General features: G+C 35.6%; 12 non-coding genes across 12 annotated transcripts; all 12 read right to left on the bottom strand.

Annotated features, from left to right (window-relative positions):
• Positions 1-1,290: 1,290 nt before the first annotated feature.
• LOC125567175 lies at positions 1,291-1,429 on the bottom strand. Its single transcript, XR_007311699.1, has one exon. It is a non-coding gene; the product is annotated as a U4 spliceosomal RNA (small nuclear RNA).
• Positions 1,430-3,171: 1,742 nt separating this feature from the next.
• LOC125567108 lies at positions 3,172-3,310 on the bottom strand. Its single transcript, XR_007311632.1, has one exon. It is a non-coding gene; the product is annotated as a U4 spliceosomal RNA (small nuclear RNA).
• Positions 3,311-5,053: 1,743 nt separating this feature from the next.
• Positions 5,054-5,192, bottom strand: LOC125567135. Its single transcript, XR_007311659.1, has one exon. It is a non-coding gene; the product is annotated as a U4 spliceosomal RNA (small nuclear RNA).
• Positions 5,193-6,933: 1,741 nt separating this feature from the next.
• On the bottom strand, positions 6,934-7,072 carry LOC125567153. The gene has a single exon (XR_007311677.1). It is a non-coding gene; the product is annotated as a U4 spliceosomal RNA (small nuclear RNA).
• Positions 7,073-8,583: 1,511 nt separating this feature from the next.
• Positions 8,584-8,722, bottom strand: LOC125567174. The gene has a single exon (XR_007311698.1). It is a non-coding gene; the product is annotated as a U4 spliceosomal RNA (small nuclear RNA).
• Positions 8,723-10,464: 1,742 nt separating this feature from the next.
• Positions 10,465-10,603, bottom strand: LOC125567134. The gene has a single exon (XR_007311658.1). It is a non-coding gene; the product is annotated as a U4 spliceosomal RNA (small nuclear RNA).
• Positions 10,604-12,344: 1,741 nt separating this feature from the next.
• LOC125567167 lies at positions 12,345-12,483 on the bottom strand. The gene has a single exon (XR_007311691.1). It is a non-coding gene; the product is annotated as a U4 spliceosomal RNA (small nuclear RNA).
• Positions 12,484-13,995: 1,512 nt separating this feature from the next.
• LOC125567130 lies at positions 13,996-14,134 on the bottom strand. Its single transcript, XR_007311654.1, has one exon. It is a non-coding gene; the product is annotated as a U4 spliceosomal RNA (small nuclear RNA).
• A 1,746-nt stretch (positions 14,135-15,880) lies between these two features.
• Positions 15,881-16,019, bottom strand: LOC125567165. Its single transcript, XR_007311689.1, has one exon. It is a non-coding gene; the product is annotated as a U4 spliceosomal RNA (small nuclear RNA).
• Positions 16,020-17,762: 1,743 nt separating this feature from the next.
• Positions 17,763-17,901, bottom strand: LOC125567173. The gene has a single exon (XR_007311697.1). It is a non-coding gene; the product is annotated as a U4 spliceosomal RNA (small nuclear RNA).
• A 1,739-nt stretch (positions 17,902-19,640) lies between these two features.
• LOC125567164 lies at positions 19,641-19,779 on the bottom strand. The gene has a single exon (XR_007311688.1). It is a non-coding gene; the product is annotated as a U4 spliceosomal RNA (small nuclear RNA).
• Positions 19,780-21,523: 1,744 nt separating this feature from the next.
• LOC125567116 lies at positions 21,524-21,662 on the bottom strand. The gene has a single exon (XR_007311640.1). It is a non-coding gene; the product is annotated as a U4 spliceosomal RNA (small nuclear RNA).
• Between the last annotated feature and the right edge of the window lie 725 nt (positions 21,663-22,387).

Raw genomic sequence — 22,387 nt, 5'->3', positions numbered from 1 at the left:
TGGGTTATTGCGGCCACTACGTAATGTACTAACCACTATACGATCACGGCGAGATTGATTTCAGATGAAGAAAAAAATAACAAAAAAAATGCAAGCTTTCTAATGAGTTCTAGGCAGTTTGCATATATCTAAATTTTAGTTTTAGAAAATGTACGATTCTATACTGAGTATTGTGGCTTACCTGACAACACAAAGCAGCCAAACAAGTAAAGTTAAAATAAAAAATGACATGACTTTTATTCGAACCTTGGTTATTGCAGCCACAACGCAATGTACTAACCAATATACGATCACGGCGAGATTGATTTGAGATAAAGAAAAAATGACAAATAAATGGAAGCTTCATATGGAGTTCTAAGCTTTTTGCTTATGCTCTTAAACAAGGTACGAGTGCATACACAGTATTAGGGCTTATAGAACAACATGAAGACAAACAAGTAAAGTTGAAAAAAAAAATGCCGTGACCAGAATTCGAACCTGAGTTATTGCGGCCAGAAAGGAGTGTACTAACCACTATACGATCACGGCGAGATTGATTTCAGATAGAGACAAAATAGCGAAAAAAACATGCAAGCCTTTCAATGAGTTCTAGGCAGTTTGCATATATCTAAATTTTAGTTCTAGAAAATGTCCGATTCAATACTTAGTATTGTGGCTTACATGACAACACAAAGCAGCCAAACAAGTAAAGTTAAAATAAATAATGACATGACTATTATTTGAACCTGGGTTATTGCGGCCACAACACAATGTTCTAACCCTCCCAAGTGACAAAGATTCTCTCAATCAATGTTGATCTGTTTCCGCAAAAAAAACTAATTGTATCTAAACCTTCTGTTCCAGTAAATTCAGAATGTTTCCGATCAAGCAAGTCAACAACGCACGGGATTTCGGGTTGCTTCTTATAGCCATTTTACCTAGTAACCTCATTTGAAACGAATATAAGGTAAACGGAATAGCCCAATAAAAGTTATTCGCCGCCTAACTCTCTTATTATTGCTTGCTGGAGCAAATTTTGCCCAAAGGGATTGGAGAGATAAAAGGTAGCTTTTCAAGGAGCTCTTAGCCGTTTGCTTATTTTGTAATTTCTTCTAAATAAGAACTGACTGCAAACGCATAATTGTGAAACATTCTCATTAACTACCAAGAAAACGGTTATCTTGCATTCTTGAAAAAGAGCACGTTATGGTTTTTAATACATTGATTTTCACATATCAGAAAAGGCTCACACAAATAACCAGGCCTTTTCTACTAAAGATGTTCTATTTTGCATTTGTTTGTTAATGGTGGCCCTAAGCAGGGCCCACAAAAATTTCAAAGCCGACTATGTTTCAAGTCGTCTAGCGGGGTATTGGGAAAAGTTTTCAATCAGCAATAACCGCGCCTCGGATGGACCTCATCAGCTACGGTAATGTCACTGCGCAAAGCTAGCCGTGACAAAGACGACTACGAGTTCCCTTTAGAATACAAATCTTGTCAATGTGGGACAAAAGAGAACCGAATTATTGAAATCTATGATTGACAAATGAATTAGAATATCTTTGGCAGAAAAAAGAACTCTCAGGAGCAAACGTTGACTAAATGTGGTTCAATGTTTGGAAATAAGAAAAATGTGACAAAACTTTTCTTTATTTTCAAATTATTTGAAAACAAAGCAAAAATAACATGCCCCTACTCTGCGCGCGTTTGATTAAATCAAAGAAAATAAATTTTCAGGAAGGAGAAATCTAACTAAAATGAGAAGAATATAACATAAAAACTGCATTCTTTCAACTCATTCATTTCTACGCAGTCCAATTAATAAACATTTATCAAATTAAAATGAGGTAAAATAGACGAACCAGTAAGGTAGAAAAAGATGCCGTGACCAGGATTCGAACCTGGGTTATTGCGGCCACTACGTAATGTACTAACCACTATACGATCACAGCGAGATTGATTTCAGATAAAGAAAAAAATAACAAAAAAAATGCAAGCTTTCTAATGAGTTCTAGGCAGTTTGCATATATCTAAATATTAGTTTTAGAAAATGTACGATTCTATACTGAGTATTGTTGCTTACCTGACAACACAAAGCAGCCAAACAAGTAAAGTTTAAATAAAAAATGACATGACTTTTATTCGAACCTTGGTTATTGCAGCCACAACGCAATGCACTAACCAGTATACGATCACGGCGAGATTGATTTGAGAAAAAGAAAAAATGACAAATAAATGGAAGCTTCATATGGAGTTCTAAGCTTTTTGCTTATGCTCTTAAACAAGGTACGAGTGCATTCTCAGTATTAGGGCTTATAGAACAACATGAAGACAAACAAGTAAAGTTGAAAAAAAAAATGCCGTGACCAGAATTCGAACCTGAGTTATTGCGGCCAGAAAGGAGTGTACTAACCACTATACGATCACGGCGAGATTGATTTCAGATAGAGACAAAATAGCGAAAAAAAATGCAAGCTTTTTAATGAGTTTCAGGCAGTTTGCATATATCTAAATTTTAGTTCTAGAAAATGTACGATTCAATACTTAGTATTGTGGCTTACATGACAACACAAAGCAGCCAAACAAGTAAAGTTAAAATAAATAATGACATGACTATTATTTGAACCTGGGTTATTGCGGCCACAACGCAATGTTCTAACCCTCCCAAGTGACAAAGATTCTCTCAATCAATGTTGATCTGTTTCCGCCAAAAAAACTAATTGTATCTAAACCTTCTGTTCCAGTAAATTCAGAATGTTTCCGATCAAGCAAGTCAACAACGCACGGGTGTTTCGGGTTGCTTCTTATAGCCATTTTACCTAGTAACCTCATTTGAAACGAATATAAGGTAAACGGAATAGCCCAATAAAAGTTATTCGCCGCCTAACTCTCTTATTATTGCTTGCTGGAGCAAATTTTGCCAAAAGGAAATGGAGAGATAAAAGGTAGCTTTCCAAGGAGCTCTTAGCCGTTTGCTTATTTTGTAATTTCTTCTAAATAAGAACTGACTGCAAACGCATAATTGTGAAACATTCACATTAACTACCAAGAAAACGGTTATCTTGCATTCTTGAAAAAGAGCACGTTATGGTTTTTAATACATTGATTTTCACATTTCAGAAAAGGCTCACACAAATAACCAGGCCTTTTCTACTAAAGATGTTCTATTTTGCATTTGTTTGTTAATGGTGGCCCTAAATAGGGCCCACAAAAATTGCAAAGCCGACTATGCTTCAAGTCGTCTCGCGGGGTATTGGGAAAAGTTTTCAATCAGCAATAACCGCGCCTCGGATGGACCTCATCAGCTACGGTAATGCCACTGCGCAAAGCTAGCCGTGATAAAGACGACTACGAGTTCTCTTTGGAATACAAATCTTGTCAATGTGGGACAAAAGAGAACCGAATTATTGAAATCTATGATTGACAAATGAATTAGAATATCTTTGGCAGAAAAAAGAACTCTCAGGAGCAAACGTTGACTAAATGTGGTTCAATGTTTGGAAACAAGAAAAATGTGACAAAACTTTTCTTTATTTTCAAAATATTTGAAAACAAAGCAAAAATAACATGCCCCTACTCTGCGCGCGTTTGATTAAATCAAAGAAAATAAATTTTCAGGAAGGAGAAATCTAACTAAAATGAGAAGAATATAACATAAAAACTGCATTCTTTCAACTCATTCATTTCTACGCAGTCCAATTAATAAACATTTATCAAATTAAAATGAGGTAAAATAGACGAACCAGTAAGGTAGAAAAAAATGCCGTGACCAGGATTTGAACCTGGGTTATTGCGGCCACTACGTAATGTACTAACCACTATACGATCACAGCGAGATTGATTTCAGATAAAGAAAAAAATAACAAAAAAAATGCAAGCTTTCTAATGAGTTCTAGGCAGTTTGCATATATCTAAATATTAGTTTTAGAAAATGTACGATTCTATACTGAGTATTGTTGCTTACCTGACAACACAAAGCAGCCAAACAAGTAAAGTTTAAATAAAAAATGACATGACTTTTATTCGAACCTTTGTTATTGCAGCCACAACGCAATGCACTAACCAGTATACGATCACGGCGAGATTGATTTGAGAAAAAGAAAAAATGACAAATAAATGGAAGCTTTATATGGAGTTCTAAGCTTTTTGCTTATGCTCTTAAACAAGGTACGAGTGCATTCTCAGTATTAGGGCTTATAGAACAACATGAAGACAAACAAGTAAAGTTGAAAAAAAAAATGCCGTGACCAGAATTCGAACCTGAGTTATTGCGGCCAGAAAGGAGTGTACTAACCACTATACGATCACGGCGAGATTGATTTCAGATAGAGACAAAATAGCGAAAAAAACATGCAAGCCTTTCAATGAGTTCTAGGCAGTTTGCATATATCTAAATTTTAGTTCTAGAAAATGTACGATTCAATACTTAGTATTGTGGCTTACACGACAACACAAAGCAGCCAAACAAGTAAAGTTAAAATAAATAATGACATGACTATTATTTGAACCTGGGTTATTGCGGCCACAACGCAATGTTCTAACCCTCCCAAGTGACAAAGATTCTCTCAATCAATGTTGATCTGTTTCCGCCAAAAAAACTAATTGTATCTAAACCTTCTGTTCCAGTAAATTCAGAATGTTTCCGATCAAGCAAGTCAACAACGCACGGGTGTTTCGGGTTGCTTCTTATAGCCATTTTACCTAGTAACCTCATTTGAAACGGATATAAGGTAAACGGAATAGCCCAATAAAAGTTATTCGCCGCCTAACTCTCTTATTATTGCTTGCTGGAGCAAATTTTGCCGAAAGGAATTGGAGAGATAAAAGGTAGCTTTCCAAGGAGCTCTTAGCCGTTTGCTTATTTTGTAATTTCTTCTAAATAAGAACTGACTGCAAACGCATAATTGTGAAACATTCACATTAACTACCAAGAAAACGGTTATCTTGCATTCTTGAAAAAGAGCACGTTATGGTTTTTAATACATTGATTTTCACATTTCAGAAAAGGCTCACACAAATAACCAGGCCTTTTCTACTAAAGATGTTCTATTTTGCATTTGTTTGTTAATGGTGGCCCTAAATAGGGCCCACAAAAATTGCAAAGCCGACTATGCTTCAAGTCGTCTCGCGGGGTATTGGGAAAAGTTTTCAATCAGCAATAACCGCGCCTCGGATGGACCTCATCAGTTACGGTAATGCCACTGCGCAAAGCTAGCCGTGATAAAGACGACTACGAGTTCCCTTTGGAATACAAATCTTGTCAATGTGGGACAACAGAGAACCGAATTATTGAAATCTATGATTGACAAATGAATTAGAATATCTTTGGCAGAAAAAAGAACTCTCAGGAGCAAACGTTGACTAAATGTGGTTCAATGTTTGGAAACAAGAAAAATGTGACAAAACTTTTCTTTATTTTCAAATTATTTGAAAACAAAGCAAAAATAACATGCCCCTACTCTGCGCGCGTTTGATTAAATCAAAGAAAATAAATTTTCAGGAAGGAGAAATCTAACTAAAATGAGAAGAATATAACATAAAAACTGCATTCTTTCAACTCATTCATTTCTACGCAGTCCAATTAATAAACATTTATCAAATTAAAACGAGGTAAAATAGACGAACCAGTAAGGTAGAAAAAGATGCCGTGACCAGGATTCGAACCTGGGTTATTGCGGCAACTACGTAATGTACTAACCATTATACGATCACAGCGAGATTGATTTCAGATAAAGAAAAAAATTACAAAAAAAATGCAAGCTTTCTAATGAGTTCTAGGCAGTTTGCATATATCTAAATATTAGTTTTAGAAAATGTACGATTCTATACTGAGTATTGTCGCTTACCTGACAACACAAAGCAGCCAAACAAGTAAAGTTTAAATAAAAAATGACATGACTTTTATTCGAACCTTGGTTATTGCAGCCACAACGCAATATACTAACCAGTATACGATCACGGCGAGATTGATTTGAGATAAAGAAAAAATGACAAATAAATGGAAGCTTCATATGGAGTTCTAAGCTTTTTGCTTATGCTCTTAAACAAGGTACGAGTGCATACTCAGTATTAGGGCTTATAGAACAACATGGAGACAAACAAGTAAAGTTGAAAAAAAAATGCCGTGACCAGAATTCGAACCTGAGTTATTGCGGCCAGAAAGGAGTGTACTAACCACTATACGATCACGGCGAGATTGATTTCAGATAGAGACAAAATAGCGAAAAAAACATGCAAGCCTTTCAATGAGTTCTAGGCAGTTTGCATATATCTAAATTTTAGTTCTAGAAAATGTACGATTCAATACTTAGTATTGTGGCTTACATGACAACACGAAGCAGCCAAACAAGTAAAGTTGAAATAAATAATGACATGACTATTATTTGAACCTGGGTTATTGCGGCCACAACGCAATGTTCTAACCCTCACAAGTGACAAAGATTCTCTCAATCAATGTTGATCTGTTTCCGCAAAAAAAAGTAATTGTATCTAAACCTTCTGTTCCAGTAAATTCAGAATGTTTCCGATCAAGCAAGTCAACAACGCACGGGATTTCGGGTTGCTTCTTATAGTCATTTTACCTAGTGACCTCATTTGAAACGAATATAAGGTAAACGGAATAGCCCAATAAAAGTTATTCGCCGCCTAACTCTCTTATTATTGCTTGCTGGAGCAAATTTTGTCGAAAGGAATTAGAGAGATAAAAGGTAGCTTTCCAAGGAGCTCTTAGCCGTTTGCTTATTTTGTAATTTCTTCTAAATAAGAACTGACTGCAAACGCATAATTGTGAAACATTCTCATTAACTGCCAAGAAAACGGTTATCTTGCATTCTTGAAAAAGAGCACGTTATGGTTTTTAATACATTGATTTTCACATATCAGAAAAGGCTCACACAAATAACCAGGCCTTTTCTACTAAAGATGTTCTATTTTGCATTTGTTTGTTAATGGTGGCCCTAAGCAGGGCCCACAAAAATTGCAAAGCCGACTATGTTTCAAGTCGTCTCGCGGGGTATTGGGAAAAGTTTTCAATAAGCAATAACCGCGCCTCGGATGGACCTCATCAGCTACGGTAATGTCACTGCGCAAAGCTAGCCGTGATAAAGACGACTACGAGTTCCCTTTAGAATACAAATCTTGTCAATGTGGGACAAAAGAGAACCGAATTATTGAAATCTATGATTGACAAATGAATTAGAATATCTTTGGCAGAAAAAAGAACTCTCAGGAGCAAACGTTGACTAAATGTGGTTCAATGTTTGGAAACAAGAAAAATGTGACAAAACTTTTCTTTATTTTCAAATTATTTGAAAACAAAGCAAAAATAACATGCCCCTACTCTGCGCGCGTTTGATTAAATCAAAGAAAATAAATTTTCAGGAAGGAGAAATCTAACTAAAATGAGAAGAATATAACATAAAAACTGCATTCTTTCAACTCATTCATTTCTACGCAGTCCAATTAATAAACATTTATCAAATTAAAATGAGGTAAAATAGACGAACCAGTAAGGTAGAAAAAGATGCCGTGACCAGGATTCGAACCTGGGTTATTGCGGCCACTACGTAATGTACTAACCACTATACGATCACGGCGAGATTGATTTCAGATGAAGAAAAAAATAACCAAATAAATGCAAGCTTTCTAATGAGTTCTAGGCAGTTTGCATATATCTAAATTTTAGTTTTAGAAAATGTACGATTCTATACTGAGTATTGTGGCTTACCTGACAACACAAAGCAGCCAAACAAGTAAAGTTAAAATAAAAAATGACATGACTTTTATTCGAACCTTGGTTATTGCAGCCACAACGCAATGTACTAACCACTATACGATCACGGCGAGATTGATTTCAGATAGAGACAAAATAGCGAAAAAAACATGCAAGCCTTTCAATGAGTTCTAGGCAGTTTGCATATATCTAAATTTTAGTTCTAGAAAATGTACGATTCAATACTTAGTATTGTGGCTTACATGACAACACAAAGCAGCCAAACAAGTAAAGTTAAAATAAATAATGACATGACTATTATTTGAACCTGGGTTATTGCGGCCACAACGCAATGTTCTAACCCTCCCAAGTGACAAAGATTCTCTCAATCAATGTTGATCTGTTTCCGCAAAAAAAACTAATTGTATCTAAACCTTCTGTTCCAGTAAATACAGAATGTTTCCGATCAAGCAAGTTAACAACGCACGGGATTTCGGGTTGCTTCTTATAGCCATTTTACCTAGTAACCTCATTTGAAACGAATATAAGGTAAACGGAATAGCCCAATAAAAGTTATTTGCCGCCTAACTCTCTTATTATTGCTTGCTGGAGCAAATTTTGCCCAAAGGAATTGGAGAGATAAAAGGTAGCTTTCCAAGGAGCTCTTAGCCGTTTGCTTATTTTGTAATTTCTTCTAAATAAGAACTGACTGCAAACGCATAATTGTGAAACATTCTCATTAACTACCAAGAAAACGGTTATCTTGCATTCTTGAAAAAGAGCACGTTATGGTTTTTAATACATTGATTTTCACATATCAGAAAAGGCTCACACAAATAACCAGGCCTTTTCTACTAAAGATGTTCTATTTTGCATTTGTTTGTTAATGGTGGCCCTAAGCAGGGCCCACAAAAATTTCAAAGCCGACTATGTTTCAAGTCGTCTAGCGGGGTATTGGGAAAAGTTTTCAATCAGCAATAACCGCGCCTCGGATGGACCTCATCAGCTACGGTAATGTCACTGCGCAAAGCTAGCCGTGATAAAGACGACTACGAGTTCCCTTTAGAATACAAATCTTGTCAATGTGGGACAAAAGAGAACCGAATTATTGAAATCTATGATTGACAAATGAATTAGAATATCTTTGGCAGAAAAAAGAACTCTCAGGAGCAAACGTTGACTAAATGTGGTTCAATGTTTGGAAATAAGAAAAATGTGACAAAACGTTTCTTTATTTTCAAATTATTAGAAAACAAAGCAAAAATAACATGCCCCTACTCTGCGCGCGTTTGATTAAATCAAAGAAAATAAATTTTCAGGAAGGAGAAATCTAACTAAAATGAGAAGAATATAACATAAAAACTGCATTCTTTCAACTCATTCATTTCTACGCAGTCCAATTAATAAACATTTATCAAATTAAAATGAGGTAAAATAGACGAACCAGTAAGGTAGAAAAAGATGCCGTGACCAGGATTCGAACCTGGGTTATTGCGGCCACTACGTAATGTACTAACCACTATACGATCACAGCGAGATTGATTTCAGATAAAGAAAAAAATAACAAAAAAAATGCAAGCTTTCTAATGAGTTCTAGGCAGTTTGCATATATCTAAATATTAGTTTTAGAAAATGTACGATTCTATACTGAGTATTGTTGCTTACCTGACAACACAAAGCAGCCAAACAAGTAAAGTTTAAATAAAAAATGACATGACTTTTATTCGAACCTTGGTTATTGCAGCCACAACGCAATGCACTAACCAGTATACGATCACGGCGAGATTGATTTGAGAAAAAGAAAAAATGACAAATAAATGGAAGCTTCATATGGAGTTCTAAGCTTTTTGCTTATGCTCTTAAACAAGGTACGAGTGCATTCTCAGTATTAGGGCTTATAGAACAACATGAAGACAAACAAGTAAAGTTGAAAAAAAAAATGCCGTGACCAGAATTCGAACCTGAGTTATTGCGGCCAGAAAGGAGTGTACTAACCACTATACGATCACGGCGAGATTGATTTCAGATAGAGACAAAATAGCGAAAAAAAATGCAAGCTTTTTAATAAGTTTCAGGCAGTTTGCATATATCTAAATTTTAGTTCTAGAAAATGTACGATTCAATACTTAGTATTGTGGCTTACATGACAACACAAAGCAGCCAAACAAGTAAAGTTAAAATAAATAATGACATGACTATTATTTGAACCTGGGTTATTGCGGCCACAACGCAATGTTCTAACCCTCCCAAGTGACAAAGATTCTCTCAATCAATGTTGATCTGTTTCCGCCAAAAAAACTAATTGTATCTAAACCTTCTGTTCCAGTAAATTCAGAATGTTTCCGATCAAGCAAGTCAACAACGCACGGGTGTTTCGGGTTGCTTCTTATAGCCATTTTACCTAGTAACCTCATTTGAAACGAATATAAGGTAAACGGAATAGCCCAATAAAAGTTATTCGCCGCCTAACTCTCTTATTATTGCTTGCTGGAGCAAATTTTGCCGAAAGGAATTGGAGAGATAAAAGGTAGCTTTCCAAGGAGCTCTTAGCCGTTTGCTTATTTTGTAATTTCTTCTAAATAAGAACTGACTGCAAACGCATAATTGTGAAACATTCACATTAACTACCAAGAAAACGGTTATCTTGCATTCTTGAAAAAGAGCACGTTATGGTTTTTAATACATTGATTTTCACATTTCAGAAAAGGCTCACACAAATAACCAGGCCTTTTCTACTAAAGATGTTCTATTTTGCATTTGTTTGTTAATGGTGGCCCTAAATAGGGCCCACAAAAATTGCAAAGCCGACTATGCTTCAAGTCGTCTCGCGGGGTATTGGGAAAAGTTTTCAATCAGCAATAACCGCGCCTCGGATGGACCTCATCAGTTACGGTAATGCCACTGCGCAAAGCTAGCCGTGATAAAGACGACTACGAGTTCCCTTTGGAATACAAATCTTGTCAATGTGGGACAACAGAGAACCGAATTATTGAAATCTATGATTGACAAATGAATTAGAATATCTTTGGCAGAAAAAAGAACTCTCAGGAGCAAACGTTGACTAAATGTGGTTCAATGTTTGGAAACAAGAAAAATGTGACAAAACTTTTCTTTATTTTCAAATTATTTGAAAACAAAGCAAAAATAACATGCCCCTACTCTGCGCGCGTTTGATTAAATCAAAGAAAATAAATTTTCAGGAAGGAGAAATCTAACTAAAATGAGAAGAATATAACATAAAAACTGCATTCTTTCAACTCATTCATTTCTACGCAGTCCAATTAATAACCATTTATCAAATTAAAACGAGGTAAAATAGACGAACCAGTAAGGTAGAAAAAGATGCCGTGACCAGGATTCGAACCTGGGTTATTGCGGCCACTACGTAATGTACTAACCATTATACGATCACAGCGAGATTGATTTCAGATAAAGAAAAAAATTACAAAAAAATGCAAGCTTTCTAATGAGTTCTAGGCAGTTTGCATATATCTAAATATTAGTTTTAGAAAATGTACGATTCTATACTGAGTATTGTCGCTTACCTGACAACACAAAGCAGCCAAACAAGTAAAGTTTAAATAAAAAATGACATGACTTTTATTCGAACCTTGGTTATTGCAGCCACAACGCAATATACTAACCAGTATACGATCACGGCGAGATTGATTTGAGATAAAGAAAAAATGACAAATAAATGGAAGCTTCATATGGAGTTCTAAGCTTTTTGCTTATGCTCTTAAACAAGGTACGAGTGCATACTCAGTATTAGGGCTTATTGAACAACATGGAGACAAACAAGTAAAGTTGAAAAAAAAAATGCCGTGACCAGAATTCGAACCTGAGTTATTGCGGCCAGAAAGGAGTGTACTAACCACTATACGATCACGGCGAGATTGATTTCAGATAGAGAAAAAATAGCGAAAAAAACATGCAAGCCTTTCAATGAGTTCTAGGCAGTTTGCATATATCTAAATTTTAGTTCTAGAAAATGTACGATTCAATACTTAGTATTGTGGCTTACATGACAACACAAAGCAGCCAAACAAGTAAAGTTAAAATAAATAATGACATGACTATTATTTGAACCTGGGTTATTGCGGCCACAACGCAATGTTCTAACCCTCCCAAGTGACAAAGATTCTCTCAATCAATGTTGATCTGTTTCCGCAAAAAAAACTAATTGTATCTAAACCTTCTGTTCCAGTAAATTCAGAATGTTTCCGATCAAGCAAGTCAACAACGCACCGGATTTCGGGTTGCTTCTTATAGCCATTTTACCTAGTAACCTCATTTGAAACGAATATAAGGTAAACGGAATAGCCCAATAAAAGTTATTCGCCGCCTAACTCTCTTATTATTGCTTGCTGGAGCAAATTTTGCCCAAAGGAATTGGAGAGATAAAAGGTAGCTTTCCAAGGAGCTCTTAGCCGTTTGCTTATTTTGTAATTTCTTCTAAATAAGAACTGACTGCAAACGCATAATTGTGAAACATTCTCATTAACTGCCAAGAAAACGGTTATCTTGCATTCTTGAAAAAGAGCACGTTATGGTTTTTAATACATTGATTTTCACATATCAGAAAAGGCTCACACAAATAACCAGGCCTTTTCTACTAAAGATGTTCTATTTTGCATTTGTTTGTTAATGGTGGCCCTAAGCAGGGCCCACAAAAATTGCAAAGCCGACTATGTTTCAAGTCGTCTCGCGGGGTTTTGGGAAAAGTTTTCAATAAGCAATAACCGCGCCTCGGATGGACCTCATCAGCTACGGTAATGTCACTGCGCAAAGCTAGCCGTGATAAAGACGACTACGAGTTCCCTTTAGAATACAAATCTTGTCAATGTGGGACAAAAGAGAACCGAATTATTGAAATCTATGATTGACAAATGAATTAGAATATCTTTGGCAGAAAAAAGAACTCTCAGGAGCAAACGTTGACTAAATGTGGTTCAATGTTTGGAAACAAGAAAAATGTGACAAAACTTTTCTTTATTTTCAAATTATTTGAAAACAAAGCAAAAATAACATGCCCCTACTCTGCGCGCGTTTGATTAAATCAAAGAAAATAAATTTTCAGGAAGGAGAAATCTAACTAAAATGAGAAGAATATAACATAAAAACTGCATTCTTTCAACTCATTCATTTCTACGCAGTCCAATTAATAAACATTTATCAAATTAAAATGAGGTAAAATAGACGAACCAGTAAGGTAGAAAAAGATGCCGTGACCAGGATTCCAACCTGGGTTATTGCGGCCACTACGTAATGTACTAACCACTATACGATCACGGCGAGATTGTTTTCAGATGAAGAAAAAAATAACCAAATAAATGCAAGCTTTCTAATGAGTTCTAGGCAGTTTGCATATATCTAAATTTTAGTTTTAGAAAATGTACGATTCTATACTGAGTATTGTGGCTTACCTGACAACACAAAGCAGCCAAACAAGTAAAGTTAAAATAAAAAATGACATGACTTTTATTCGAACCTTGGTTATTGCAGCCACAACGCAATGTACTAACCACTATACGATCACGGCGAGATTGATTTCAGATAGAGACAAAATAGCGAAAAAAACATGCAAGCCTTTCAATGAGTTCTAGGCAGTTTGCATATATCTAAATTTTAGTTCTAGAAAATGTACGATTCAATACTTAGTATTGTGGCTTACATGACAACACAAAGCAGCCAAACAAGTAAAGTTAAAATAAATAATGACATGACTATTATTTGAACCTGGGTTATTGCGGCCACAACGCAATGTTCTAACCCTCCCAAGTGACAAAGATTCTCTCAATCAATGTTGATCTGTTTCCGCCAAAAAAACTAATTGTATCTAAACCTTCTGTTCCAGTAAATTCAGAATGTTTCCGATCAAGCAAGTCAACAACGCACGGGTGTTTCGGGTTGCTTCTTATAGCCATTTTACCTAGTAACCTCATTTGAAACGAATATAAGGTAAACGGAATAGCCCAATAAAAGTTATTCGCCGCCTAACTCTCTTATTATTGCTTGCTGGAGCAAATTTTGCCCAAAGGAATTGGAGAGATAAAAGGTAGCTTTCCAAGGAGCTCTTAGCCGTTTGCTTATTTTGTAATTTCTTCTAAATAAGAACTGACTGCAAACGCATAATTGTGAAACATTCACATTAACTACCAAGAAAACGGTTATCTTGCATTCTTGAAAAAGAGCACGTTATGGTTTTTAATACATTGATTTTCACATTTCAGAAAAGGCTCACACAAATAACCAGGCCTTTTCTACTAAAGATGTTCTATTTTGCATTTGTTTGTTAATGGTGGCCCTAAATAGGGCCCACAAAAATTGCAAAGCCGACTATGCTTCAAGTCGTCTCGCGGGGTATTGGGAAAAGTTTTCAATCAGCAATAACCGCGCCTCGGATGGACCTCATCAGCTACGGTAATGCCACTGTGCAAAGCTAGCCGTGATAAAGACGACTACGAGTTCCCTTTGGAATACAAATCTTGTCAATGTGGGACAAAAGAGAACCGAATTATTGAAATCTATGATTGACAAATGAATTAGAATATCTTTGGCAGAAAAAAGAACTCTCAGGAGCAAACGTTGACTAAATGTGGTTCAATGTTTGGAAACAAGAAAAATGTGACAAAACTTTTGTTTATTTTCAAAATATTTGAAAACAAAGCAAAAATAACATGCCCCTACTCTGCGCGCGTTTGATTAAATCAAAGAAAATAAATTTTCAGGAAGGAGAAATCTAACTAAAATGAGAAGAATATAACATAAAAACTGCATTCTTTCAACTCATTCATTTCTACGCAGTCCAATTAATAAACATTTATCAAATTAAAATGAGGTAAAATAGACGAACCAGTAAGGTAGAAAAAGATGCCGTGACCAGTATTCGAACCTGGGTTATTGCGGCCACTACGTAATGTACTAACCACTATACGATCACAGCGAGATTGATTTCAGATAAAGAAAAAAATAACAAAAAAATGCAAGCTTTCTAATGAGTTCTAGGCAGTTTGCATATATCTAAATTTTAGTTTTAGAAAATGTACGATTCTATACTGAGTATTGTCGCTTACCTGACAACACAAAGCAGCCAAACAAGTAAAGTTAAAATAAAAAATGACATGACTTTTATTCGAACCTTGGTTATTGCAGCCACAACGCAATGTACTAACCAGTATACGATCACGGCGAGATTGATTTAAGATAAAGAAAAAATGAGAAATAAATGGAAGCTTCATATGGAGTTCTAAGCTTTTTGCTTATGCTCTTAAACAAGGTACGAGTGCATACTCAGTATTAGGGCTTATAGAACAACATGGAGACAAACAAGTAAAGAAGTAAAGTTGAAAAAAAAAATGCCGTGACCAGAATTCGAACCTGAGTTATTGCGGCCAGAAAGGAGTGTACTAACCACTATACGATCACGGCGAGATTGATTTCATATACATACAAAATAGCAAAAAAATGCAAGCTTTTTAATGAGTTCTAGTCAGTTTGCATATATCTAAATTTTAGTTCTAGAAAATGTACGATTCAATACTTAGTATTGTGGCTTACATGACAACACAAAGCAGCCAAACAAGTAAAGTTAAAATAAATAATTACATGACTATTATTTGAACCTGGGTTATTGCGGCCACAACGCAATGTTCTAACCCTCCCAAGTGACAAAGATTCTCTCAATCAATGTTGATCTGTTTCCGCAAAAAAAACTAATTGTATCTAAACATTCTGTTCCAGTAAATTCAGAATGTTTCCGATCAAGCAAGTCAACAACGCACGGGATTTCGGGTTGCTTCTTATAGCCATTTTACCTAGTAACCTCATTTGAAACGAATATAAGGTAAACGGAATAGCCCAATAAAAGTTATTCGCCGCCTAACTCTCTTATTATTGCTTGCTGGAGCAAATTTTGCCCAAAGGAATTGGAGAGATAAAAGGTAGCTTTCCAAGGAGCTCTTAGCCGTTTGCTTATTTTGTAATTTCTTCTAAATAAGAACTGACTGCAAACGCATAATTGTGAAACATTCACATTAACTACCAAGAAAACGGTTATCTTGCATTCTTGAAAAAGAGCACGTTATGGTTTTTAATTCATTGATTTTCACATATCAGAAAAGGCTCACACAAATAACCAGGCCTTTTCTACTAAAGATGTTCTATTTTGCATTTGTTTGTTAATGGTGGCCCTAAGTAGGGCCCACAATAATTGCAAAGCCGACTATGTTTCAAGTCGTCTCGCGGGGTATTGGGAAAAGTTTTCAATCAGCAATAACCGCGCCTCGGATGGACCTCATCGGTTACGGTAATGTCACTGCGCAAAGCTAGCCGTGATAAAGACGACTACGAGTTCCCTTTAGAATACAAATCTTGTCAATGTGGGACAAAAGAGAAACGAATTATTGAAATCTATGATTGACAAATGAATTAGAATATCTTTGGCAGAAAAAAGAACTCTCAGGAGCAAACGTTGACTAAATGAGATTCAATGTTTGGAAACAAGAAAAATGTGACAAAACGTTTCTTTATTTTCAAATTATTTGAAAAAAAAAGCAAAAATAACATGCCCCTACTCTGCGCGCGTTTGATTAAATCAAAGAAAATAAATTTTCAGGAAGGAGAAATCTAACTAAAATGAGAAGAATATAACATAAAAACTGCATTCTTTCAACTCATTCATTTCTACGCAGTCCAATTAATAAACATTTATCAAATTAAAATGAGGTAAAATAGACGAACCAGTAAGGTAGAAAAAGATGCCGTGACCAGTATTCGAACCTGGGTTATTGCGGCCACTACGTAATGTACTAACCACTATACGATCACAGCGAGATTGATTTCAGATAAAGAAAAAAATAACAAAAAAAATGCAAGCTTTCTAATGAGTTCTAGGCAGTTTGCATATATCTAAATTTTAGTTTTAGAAAATGTACGATTCTATACTGAGTATTGTGGCTTACCTGACAACACAAAGCAGCCAAACAAGTAAAGTTAAAATAAAAAATGACATGACTTTTATTCGAACCTTGGTTATTGCAGCCACAACGCAATGTACTAACCAGTATACGATCACGGCGAGATTGATTTGAGATAAAGAAAAAATGACAAATAAATGGAAGCTTCATATGGAGTTCTAAGCTTTTTGCTTATGCTCTTAAACAAGGTACGAGTGCATACACAGTATTAGGGCTTATAGAACAACATGAAGACAAACAAGTAAAGTTGAAAAAAAAAATGCCGTGACCAGAATTCGAACCTGAGTTATTGCGGCCAGAAAGGAGTGTACTAACCACTATACGATCACGGCGAGATTGATTTCAGATAGAGACAAAATAGCGAAAAAAACATGCAAGCCTTTCAATGAGTTCTAGGCAGTTTGCATATATCTAAATTTTAGTTCTAGAAAATGTCCGATTCAATACTTAGTATTGTGGCTTACATGACAACACAAAGCAGCCAAACAAGTAAAGTTAAAATAAATAATGACATGACTATTATTTGAACCTGGGTTATTGCGGCCACAACGCAATGTTCTAACCCTCCCAAGTGACAAAGATTCTCTCAATCAATGTTGATCTGTTTCCGCAAAAAAAACTAATTGTATCTAAACCTTCTGTTCCAGTAAATTCAGAATGTTTCCGATCAAGCAAGTCAACAACGCACGGGATTTCGGGTTGCTTCTTATAGCCATTTTACCTAGTAACCTCATTTGAAACGAATATAAGGTAAACGGAATAGCCCAATAAAAGTTATTCGCCGCCTAACTCTCTTATTATTGCTTGCTGGAGCAAATTTTGCCCAAAGGGATTGGAGAGATAAAAGGTAGCTTTCCAAGGAGCTCTTAGCCGTTTGCTTATTTTGTAATTTCTTCTAAATAAGAACTGACTGCAAACGCATAATTGTGAAACATTCTCATTAACTACCAAGAAAACGGTTATCTTGCATTCTTGAAAAAGAGCACGTTATGGTTTTTAATACATTGATTTTCACATATCAGAAAAGGCTCACACAAATAACCAGGCCTTTTCTACTAAAGATGTTCTATTTTGCATTTGTTTGTTAATGGTGGCCCTAAGCAGGGCCCACAAAAATTTCAAAGCCGACTATGTTTCAAGTCGTCTAGCGGGGTATTGGGAAAAGTTTTCAATCAGCAATAACCGCGCCTCGGATGGACCTCATCAGCTACGGTAATGTCACTGCGCAAAGCTAGCCGTGATAAAGACGACTACGAGTTCCCTTTAGAATACAAATCTTGTCAATGTGGGACAAAAGAGAACCGAATTATTGAAATCTATGATTGACAAATGAATTAGAATATCTTTGGCAGAAAAAAGAACTCTCAGGAGCAAACGTTGACTAAATGTGGTTCAATGTTCGGAAATAAGAAAAATGTGACAAAACTTTTCTTTATTTTCAAATTATTTGAAAACAAAGCAAAAATAACATGCCCCTACTCTGCGCGCGTTTGATTAAATCAAAGAAAATAAATTTTCAGGAAGGAGAAATCTAACTAAAATGAGAAGAATATAACATAAAAACTGCATTCTTTCAACTCATTCATTTCTACGCAGTCCAATTAATAAACATTTATCAAATTAAAATGAGGTAAAATAGACGAACCAGTAAGGTAGAAAAAGATGCCGTGACCAGGATTCGAACCTGGGTTATTGCGGCCACTACGTAATGTATTAACCACTATACGATCACAGCGAGATTGATTTCAGATAAAGAAAAAAATAACAAAAAAAATGCAAGCTTTCTAATGAGTTCTAGGCAGTTTGCATATATCTAAATATTAGTTTTAGAAAATGTACGATTCTATACTGAGTATTGTTGCTTACCTGACAACACAAAGCAGCCAAACAAGTAAAGTTTAAATAAAAAATGACATGACTTTTATTCGAACCTTGGTTATTGCAGCCACAACGCAATGCACTAACCAGTATACGATCACGGCGAGATTGATTTGAGAAAAAGAAAAAATGACAAATAAATGGAAGCTTCATATGGAGTTCTAAGCTTTTTGCTTATGCTCTTAAACAAGGTACGAGTGCATTCTCAGTATTAGGGCTTATAGAACAACATGAAGACAAACAAGTAAAGTTGAAAAAAAAAATGCCGTGACCAGAATTCGAACCTGAGTTATTGCGGCCAGAAAGGAGTGTACTAACCACTATACGATCACGGCGAGATGGATTTCATATACATACAAAATAGCAAAAAAATGCAAGCTTTTTAATGAGTTCTAGGCAGTTTGCATATATCTAAATTTTAGTTCTAGAAAATGTACGATTCAATACTTAGTATTGTGGCTTACATGACAACACAAAGCAGCCAAACAAGTAAAGTTAAAATAAATAATTACATGACTATTATTTGAACCTGGGTTATTGCGGCCACAACGCAATGTTCTAACCCTCCCAAGTGACAAAGATTCTCTCAATCAATGTTGATCTGTTTCCGCAAAAAAAACTAATTGTATCTAAACCTTCTGTTCCAGTAAATTCAGAATGTTTCCGATCAAGCAAGTCAACAACGCACGGGATTTCGGGTTGCTTCTTATAGCCATTTTACCTAGTAACCTCATTTGAAACGAATATAAGGTAAACGGAATAGCCCAATTAAAGTTATTCGCCGCCTAACTCTCTTATTATTGCTTGCTGGAGCAAATTTTGCCCAAAGGAATTGGAGAGATAAAAGGTAGCTTTCCAAGGAGCTCTTAGCCGTTTGCTTATTTTGTAATTTCTTCTAAATAAGAACTGACTGCAAACGCATAATTGTGAAACATTCACATTAACTACCAAGAAAACGGTTATCTTGCATTCTTGAAAAAGAGCACGTTATGGTTTTTAATTCATTGATTTTCACATATCAGAAAAGGCTCACACAAATAACCAGGCCTTTTCTACTAAAGATGTTCTATTTTGCATTTGTTTGTTAATGGTGGCCCTAAGTAGGGCCCACAATAATTGCAAAGCCGACTATGTTTCAAGTCGTCTCGCGGGGTATTGGGAAAAGTTTTCAATCAGCAATAACCGCGCCTCGGATGGACCTCATCGGTTACGGTAATGTCACTGCGCAAAGCTAGCCGTGATAAAGACGACTACGAGTTCCCTTTAGAATACAAATCTTGTCAATGTGGGACAAAAGAGAAACGAATTATTGAAATCTATGATTGACAAATGAATTAGAATATCTTTGGCAGAAAAAAGAACTCTCAGGAGCAAACGTTGACTAAATGAGATTCAATGTTTGGAAACAAGAAAAATGTGACAAAACGTTTCTTTATTTTCAAATTATTTGAAAAAAAAAGCAAAAATAACATGCCCCTACTCTGCGCGCGTTTGATTAAATCAAAGAAAATAAATTTTCAGGAAGGAGAAATCTAACTAAAATGAGAAGAATATAACATAAAAACTGCATTCTTTCAACTCATTCATTTCTACGCAGTCCAATTAATAAACATTTATCAAATTAAAATGAGGTAAAATAGACGAACCAGTAAGGTAGAAAAAGATGCCGTGACCAGTATTCGAACCTGGGTTATTGCGGCCACTACGTAATGTACTAACCACTATACGATCACAGCGAGATTGATTTCAGATAAAGAAAAAAATAACAAAAAAAAATGCAAGCTTTCTAATGAGTTCTAGGCAGTTTGCATATATCTAAATTTTAGTTTTAGAAAATGTACGATTCTATACTGAGTATTGTCGCTTACCTGACAACACAAAGCAGCCAAACAAGTAAAGTTAAAATAAAAAATGACATGACTTTTATTCGAACCTTGGTTATTGCAGCCACAACGCAATGTACTAACCAGTATACGATCACGGCGAGATTGATTTGAGATAAAGAAAAAATGACAAATAAATGGAAGCTTCATATGGAGTTCTAAGCTTTTTGCTTATGCTCTTAAACAAGGTACGAGTGCATACACAGTATTAGGGCTTATAGAACAACATGAAGACAAACAAGTAAAGTTGAAAAAAAAAATGCCGTGACCAGAATTCGAACCTGAGTTATTGCGGCCAGAAAGGAGTGTACTAACCACTATACGATCACGGCGAGATTGATTTCAGATAGAGACAAAATAGCGAAAAAAACATGCAAGCCTTTCAATGAGTTCTAGGCAGTTTGCATATATCTAAATTTTAGTTCTAGAAAATGTACGATTCAATACTTAGTATTGTGGCTTACATGACAACACAAAGCAGCCAAACAAGTAAAGTTAAAATAAATAATGACATGACTATTATTTGAACCTGGGTTATTGCGGCCACAACGCAATGTTCTAACCCTCCCAAGTGACAAAGATTCTCTCAATCAATGTTGATCTGTTTCCGCAAAAAAAAGTAATTGTATCTAAACCTTCTGTTCCAGTAAATTCAGAATGTTTCCGATCAAGCAAGTCAACAACGCACGGGATTTCGGGTTGCTTCTTATAGCCATTTTACCTAGTAACCTCATTTGAAACGAATATAAGGTAAACGGAATAGCCCAATAAAAGTTATTCGCCGCCTAACTCTCTTATTATTGCTTGCTGGAGCAAATTTTGCCCAAAGGAATTGGAGAGATAAAAGGTAGCTTTCCAAGGAGCTCTTAGCCGTTTGCTTATTTTGTAATTTCTTCTAAATAAGAACTGACTGCAAACGCATAATTGTGAAACATTCTCATTAACTACCAAGAAAACGGTTATCTTGCATTCTTGAAAAAGAGCACGTTATGGTTTTTAATACATTGATTTTCACATATCAGAAAAGGCTCACACAAATATCCAGGCCTTTTCTACTAAAGATGTTCTATTTTGCATTTGTTTGTTAATGGTGGCCCTAAGTAGGGCCCACAAAAATTGCAAAGCCGACTATGCTTCAAGTCGTCTCGCGGGGTATTGGGAAAAGTTTTCAATCAGCAATAACCGCGCCTCGGATGGACCTCATCAGCTACGGTAATGCCACTGCGCAAAGCTAGCCGTGATAAAGACGACTACGAGTTCCCTTTGGAATACAAATCTTGTCAATGTGGGACAACAGAGAACCGAATTATTGAAATCTATGATTGACAAATGAATTAGAATATCTTTGGCAGAAAAAAGAACTCTCAGGAGCAAACGTTGACTAAATGTGGTTCAATGTTTGGAAACAAGAAAAATGTGACAAAACTTTTCTTTATTTTCAAATTATTTGAAAACAAAGCAAAAATAACATGCCCCTACTCTGCGCGCGTTTGATTAAATCAAAGAAAATAAATTTTCAGGAAGGAGAAATCTAACTAAAATGAGAAGAATATAACATAAAAACTGCATTCTTTCAACTCATTCATTTCTACGCAGTCCAATTAATAAACATTTATCAAATTAAAACGAGGTAAAATAGACGAACCAGTAAGGTAGAAAAAGATGCCGTGACCAGGATTCGAACCTGGGTTATTGCGGCCACTACGTAATGTACTAACCATTATACGATCACAGCGAGATTGATTTCAGATAAAGAAAAAAATTACAAAAAAAATGCAAGCTTTCTAATGAGTTCTAGGCAGTTTGCATATATCTAAATATTAGTTTTAGAAAATGTACGATTCTATACTGAGTATTGTCGCTTACCTGACAACACAAAGCAGCCAAACAAGTAAAGTTTAAATAAAAAATGACATGACTTTTATTCGAACCTTGGTTATTGCAGCCACAACGCAATA

Source organism: Nematostella vectensis, chromosome 5 (assembly GCF_932526225.1).
Source record: "Nematostella vectensis chromosome 5, jaNemVect1.1, whole genome shotgun sequence".
In the NCBI taxonomy this organism is placed as follows: domain Eukaryota; kingdom Metazoa; phylum Cnidaria; class Anthozoa; order Actiniaria; family Edwardsiidae; genus Nematostella; species Nematostella vectensis.
The sequence above is the reverse complement of the archived record's forward strand: the minus strand, read 5'-3'. Positions and strand labels throughout refer to the sequence as shown.